We start from the raw sequence: 7,105 nt of genomic DNA, 5'->3' as shown, positions 1-7,105 counted from the left end.
TGACCCATGGCCCGGTACCGGGCCGCGGCCAGGGGGTTGGGGATGACTTCTCTAGAGTATATTTTCATAGCAGTTATTTCACATACAGTATACAGGATGGTTCCTTGCAGTATATGGATAGAATGACAAGTACCGGCTATGGTCCACCAGCAGATGCTGCTAGAGAGCCATGAAAAAACATCAGGGGTGGAGCTGGGCCTCTTAGTTCTCTTGAAATTTAACAGCCAACAAAATATATATACTGTAGTAAAAGTGGAACTACCAACACTATCAACAAACCTGCTTTAAAAGAATTTTAAAACCACTCCATATTGTGTATTGTTCACTGGTGTTACCATATCTGAGTTACTGTGTGGAAATATGGGGAAATACTTGCATAAGCACACTATGATCACCAACTACAAAAATGTTCAGTTAGACTAATCCATAATGCTGGTTCCAGACAACACACAAAATCATATTTTTTTTGGTATGATTTTTAATAAATTGTATTAACAATTTATTACTACTTATTTCTATAATGATTTTTTACCCTTTAGTTTAGCTTCTGGCCACCAGAGATGATGAGCAGAGTTAATATCAATAACAAATAAATAATATATACATGTATATTTTTAACATGCTTACTTTGCACTGAACAGGAAGTAAGTGCATGGTTTAATGCCGTGTAAGCAGACAGTCGTGATGTGGCTGTTGTGGTTTCACGCTGCTTAGCGATAATGATGTAGTCAACAATGCTACAGCACATGTCGACGTAGACGGACTTATTTTCCATACTTTTTTAGCAATAATAAGAACACGGCAGACTGGGACTAGATGAGTTGTCGACAAAGACGGGTTGTCGACATAAGCGGGTTTCATTGTAATACGTTTGGTCCGAACTGCTTAACATCAAACAAGCTAATCTGTCCCACCCCTGCAATTTCCAGTCTGTCCAGAGGCTAAGACTGTGTTGTTTATGAACACTTACCGACGCCCTGTCGACTTGCACCTGCTGAGTGTAATTTTAATATCCAGTCTCACTCTGTTTTATTCTCTAAAAGTCCCGGGGGGAATACACGGAATGTGTGTTTCACTGCTCCATGCAGCACTAAACTCACCAGCAAGTCACTCTTTCTGTCCTGGGTGCTGCTAGGCAGGCTACATACAACCATTTATTCATTCCTTTAACCCACTGCTTCTCGAATAGTGGGGTGAGCCCCCTGGAGGGGTGTCAGAGTGGCGGGAGTGGGGAGGGGGGTGACCTGCCAACATGCAGGGAATTTCTGTCCCCTAGGGGACGCACAATGTGGCGCAATTAATGACAACCACTGCTTCAACCCTGCTAAACGGTGACCTAGTGGTTAGCATGTTGGCCTCACAGTCAGGGGATCGCGGGTTCGTATCTCTGCTGGAACATCACGGTTTGGAGTTTGCATGTTCTCCACGTGCTTGGGTTCTCTCTGGGTACTCCGGCTTCCTCATCCAAAAATACGCATACTACGTTAACTGGAGACTCTAAATTGTCCATAGGTGTGAATGCTGGCATTGTTAAACTACAAGCTGGAACTATTAATGCTGACACCCTTATTGAAAAGCCATTTCAAGAAACGCTGCAAACGTTTGACAGAGAGTAAGAATTGCCTGTGAGAAAATACATGCAACGTGCATTATTATGGTAAATTATTATTTATTATTATTATCATAATAGGCCGCACGGTGGATGAGTGGTTAGCATGTTGGCCACACAGTCAGGAGATCAGGAAGATCTGGGTTCGGATATCTGGGCATCTCTCTGTGGCGTTTGCATGTTCTCCCCGTGCGTGGGTTTTCTCCGGGTACTCCCGTTTCCTCCCACACCCCAAAAACATGCATGTTAGGTTAATTGGCGACTCTAAATTGTCCATAGGTATGAATGTGAGAGTGAATGGTTGTTTGTCTATATGTGCCCTGCGATTGGCTGGAGACCAGTCCAGGGTGTACCCCGCCTCTCGCACAAAGTCAGCTGGGATAGGCTCCAACATACCCGCGACCTCAGTGAGGTTAAAGCGCCATAGGAAATGGATGGATGCATGATTAGAATATTATTTGTTCTAAAAAAATGTTATGACAATAATATTGTTTAGCGTCAATTTGTGGACAAATAAACATTTCAAAATGCACCTGCATTGTTCTGACTAGGTTAATAATTAGTCCTGTCATAATTTTTCATTGTACTTTTCTTAAAATTTATGTTAAAATCTTGTCTGTTCTCGTTCTCTTGGACCCAATCTCGTGCGTCGTCTCATGAGTTGGGTGTCTCGTGACACCCCTAGTATTGACACATTAGGACTAAAATCACTCCGAAACCTCGGAACCGACGTCAATGCAAAAAAATGTAGATTACAGTCAATCCGTCCCAAAATAGTAATACCATTTTTATTGTCATATGACATTTCCAGCTTTAACAACCATCCAGGTGCATTGGAGGAATGTTTGCGGTGAGGAAAAAAAAAAAGGCAATACCAGCCTTGAAGTGCTGACGTTTTCTGACATGAGCTGTCTCTTTAAGCAGTAATCCTGACCTTGCCGCAGTGTCCCTGAAGACTGGATTTTATATTTGCGCTGCTGGCTTGCAAAAGGAAAATGGTCAAGTTTGATTATTCAACATTCCGTGGAGCAAGTACTGAAAAAACATGAATTTAACGCAGAATCACAAGAAGCCAATCAGGTTTTTCAACCCCAATGAGAGAAGAACTGTCCTCTACCGACCACGCTACTCCTCTATGTCATTGTCTTTATTTGTTATGTGATATTCATTGGGGTAAAAATGCAACAGAGGTAGACGCTGAGCTGCAGAATGCTGCAATCCAGTGCATTGTACTCAGGAACCCATTTATGTCGAGGCCTCTCGGGCTGGCTCATTGACATCAACATAAGTGGTTGTCAATATAACCAAACTCGAAAGCGGGTCTTGCAAAGGTACTGGAGGGTACTTGGGAGTTTGCCCAACCGGTCTGCATGTGCTTTGTCGACGTGGAAAAGGCATTCGACCATGTCCCTCACGGTGTTCTGTGGGGGGTGCTCCGGGAGTACGGGATTGGTGGTGCGCTACTATGTGCCATTCGGTCCCGGTACAACCGGAGCAGGAGCCTGGTTCGCATTGCCAGCAGTAAGTCAAGCCTGTTTCCGGCGAACGTTGGCCTCCGCCAAGACTGCCCTTTGTCACGATTCTGTTCATGGACAGAATTTCCAGGCGCAGCCAAGGCGGCAACTAGTTCTGCTTTGTTCAATGGTCCTTGAACGCACCATATAACTTTCTCCCATGCTGCACAGATAGACTAATAAACTTTACTTCGCTCCTTTTTCTTTCACCTCATATTTGGTCCCAAACCAAACATGCCACAACATGGAAACATGCGGCTCGCGGACCGGTGCGGCTTATCGACGCATCTGTTTTCCGCTTAAAATTTAAAAGACCCCACAACAACACCCAAAGAACTGCAGGTCTCACTTGCCTCAGTTAAGGTCAGTGTTCATGACTCCACCATAAGAAAGACACTGGGCAAAAACGGCTAGCATGGCAGCGTTCCAAGAGGAAAACCACTGCTGAACAAAAAGAACATGAAGGCTCGTCTCAATATTGCCAGAAAACATTTTGATGATCCCCAAGACTTTTGGGAAAATACTCTATGGTCTGACGAGACAAAAGTTGAACATTTTGGAAGGTGTGTGTCCCATTACATCTGGCGTAAAAGTAAGGTCACATTTCAGAAAAAGAACATCATACCAACAGTAAAATATGGTGGTGGTAGTGTGATGGTCTGGGGCTGTTTTTCTGCTTCAGAACCTGGAAGACTTACTTTGATCAATGGAACCATGAATTCTACTGTCTACCAAAAAATCCTGAAGGAGAATGCTCGGCCATCTGTTTGTAACCTCAAGCTGAAACCCCAAACATTACAGTAACATTACAGACACCTAGACCATAATAGAACAGTACATATTACAATTTGCGCCTTTTTAATGCTAAACAAGCATTAAAGTGAAATAGGTTGTTCATCAGCTTATCAAAAGTTTAAAAGCACAGCCTCTTAAAGCCAAAATCTTGGCAAAAATGTCAATTCAATGTCATGCCCTGTCAGGTATTCACACTGTCATGATCTCTTGATGACAAAGCTTTCTCTCTTTGAACACGGGCGGATTGTTGAGCTGCATAAGCAAGACCTTTCATAGCGCACCATTGCTGTTGAGGTCGGACAGTAAGTCATTTGAAACTTCTTCAAAGATCCTGAGAGTTATGGAACAAAAAAGTCAATTGATAGACCCAAGAAAATGTCATCGGCCCTGAGCCGGAGGATCCCATTTGCTGTCCATCAAGACATGGGACCATCCTCGGCCCAAATGAAGGTTGTTACTGGTGCCGAGTGCAGTCCAATAACCTGTGAGAGAAGGATTTTAAGAACAAAATATGTCTTCATAGGCCTTGTCTCCTTCGATGCCACAAAATTGCATTTATGCATTTGCACACTGAAAGGTGGAAGAAAGTTGAATTCTCTGATGAGAAAATTGTAACCTTGATCATCCTGATGGCTTCCAAACGTTACTGGCATGACAAGGAGATCCCACCTGAGATGTTTTCCACACGGCACAATGGAGGGGGCGCCATCATGATCTGGGCAGCTTTTTCCTTAAGTGGAACAATGGAGCTTCAGGTTGTGCAGGGGCGTCAAACGGCAGATGGCTGTGTGGAGATGTTGCAGGGGGCATCCCTCATGACTGAAGGCCCTCGTCTGTGTGGTCATGACTGGCTTTTTCAACAGGACACTGCAGTTCAAAATACCCGCCTGACGAAGGACTTCTTCCAGAGGAATAACCTCACGCTTTTGAACCACCCTGCCTGTTCCCCTGATCGAAATCCAATTGAGAACATTTGGGGATGAATGGCAGGGGAAATTTACAAAAATTGACATCAATTTCAGGCAGTGGATGCCCTCCATGAAGCCATCTTCACCACTGGAGCAACATTCCCACTAACCTGCTGGAAACACTGGCATCAAGCCTGCCCAAACCAATTTTTGAGGTGATTAACAAGAACGGTGCAGCTACTAATTACAGCGTCTTTAAACATTTTATTTCTATTTTAGGGAGTTTTCAGGGCTTTTTGAGCTATGGTCTTAAACTTTTGATCAGCTGATGAACAGCTTATTTTGTTTTAATGCTTCTTTGTAATAAATTGCTTACTGAAAAATGTTTGTCTTACTCCCATTTCTTCGGTTTACATTTTGAAGCTCTACTTTGGACCTGCTTAAAATCAAACATTGCGAAATGTAAATTCTTTCCATTTTTCAACTGTCTGAAAATTTTGATCAAGAGTGTCTATACATATACAGTATATTATATAACCCGGCACCCCTGCGAAATGTTTATAACATGTCAGAGTTATGCTGTATTGTGTGATTTGATGGTTTTTACGTAATGTTCTGATGTGTGTCTTTTAACTGTGCTTCATTTTTCGACTCCAAAACCTTTTAGTGATTTTTGATGTCTCGCCCCTTGTATCTTTTACTTTACTCAGTGGTTGCCTGTTTTTAAAAGTGCTACACAAGAAGTTGGCTCGGCATATTGAAGATACTTAGTATGCTGCGTTTATTTCTCGATCAGGTCGCTCTCCTTTGCTGCACAGATTTGAAAAGGATCATTCGTCTTCCTCCGCCTCTGACAAAACAATACGTCCAGTCAGCACAGCTGTTTATCTCCCACCTCTTTCCACCCAACGCATGCTTCCACTAATCGCAGCACAGCTCCTTTCTATTTCTTCTTGCCTTTTGCCACATTTCTCCCGCACTCTGATCGTCTGATTCATTTTTCTGCCGCGCCTCCTTCATCTTTTACAACATTTTTTTTCCCTCTGACATCCCTTCTCTGTCGTCAGAACCCTCGGTCCTTTCACTGCTGTGTAATGGAGGGGGACATGTTTTGGCAGCTTCTCTGTGTTCTTCTCTCACAGGGAATTACTTAAGTCCTGACCCAATTTCACATGCAGTTAAATCTACATGGCAACAGTTTGGGTTACTAACATACTATGAGAAAGAATACAATTTTCTATTTACTACCAAGCACCAATGAAACTGTGAAATGTGTACAAATGTATCAAATATAATCTCTCGAATACTTTGTTTTGCTTCCGACGAGCACATCCAACTTTTGGTGACTTTTGGTGGATGCAAAATGTTTGCATAAACTTTTCTACGGTTCAAAAAATAAATAAATAAACAAAATGTTCAATACGTTACAATTGTCCCTCATTTATCGCGGTTAATTGGTTCCAGACCCAACCACTATAAGTGAAGTAGGAGTCAGTATTAATAAATTGAAATAGAAAACCTGTTTATGACCTCGTAAACATGGGTTTTACCACTATTAGAGCCCTGTAGACATGAAATAACCCGTAGTCACCTTTACAGTCCTTTACAGTTTGTTTACAACACATTGCTCAACCGTAATGCATATGCTACGAGGTCACTACAGCTTTAAACATCGCATGCTACCGAGCTAACTAGTTAGCCTCCAATTTGTTTGTTTTAAACTTAAGAAAGCGTTTCAGACTGAGCGGGGAAAAAAGGACAAAGTAGGAAGCGAAAAGCGTACCACTTCCACACGGGATGGGAGGACAACTTATTTTCAGTATGTCATGTTGGACATGCCATGGAATGAAAAGTATTTGGCCCCTTCCTGATTTATTTATTTTTCCTCTAGTCACACCCAGGCCTGTTTACGGCAACGCCTGCTCTCAATCAGGAAATCACTTAAATAGGACCTGCCTGACAAAGTCAAGTAGACCGAAAGATCCTCAAAAGTTAGATATCATGCCGAGATTTAAATAAATTCCGGAACAAATGAGAAGAAAGAAAGTAACTGAGATCTATCAATGTGGAAAAGGTTATAAAGCCATTTCTAATAATTTCTAATAGTTTCTGATAGTTTCTAATAGTTTCTAATAGTTTTACTAGTCTGTGCAGCACTTTGGAAACTGTTTATAAAATATGCTATATAAATAAAGTGGATTGGATTGGATTGGATTAAATGTGTTGTGTGAGGCATATTTAGGGATTAAACCTGGATTGTGTCGCGAGTGAACAATGGC

The sequence above is a fragment of the Dunckerocampus dactyliophorus genome, chromosome 19 (assembly GCF_027744805.1).
Source record: "Dunckerocampus dactyliophorus isolate RoL2022-P2 chromosome 19, RoL_Ddac_1.1, whole genome shotgun sequence".
In the NCBI taxonomy this organism is placed as follows: Eukaryota; Metazoa; Chordata; class Actinopteri; order Syngnathiformes; family Syngnathidae; genus Dunckerocampus; species Dunckerocampus dactyliophorus.
Note: the sequence above shows the minus strand (reverse complement) of the source record.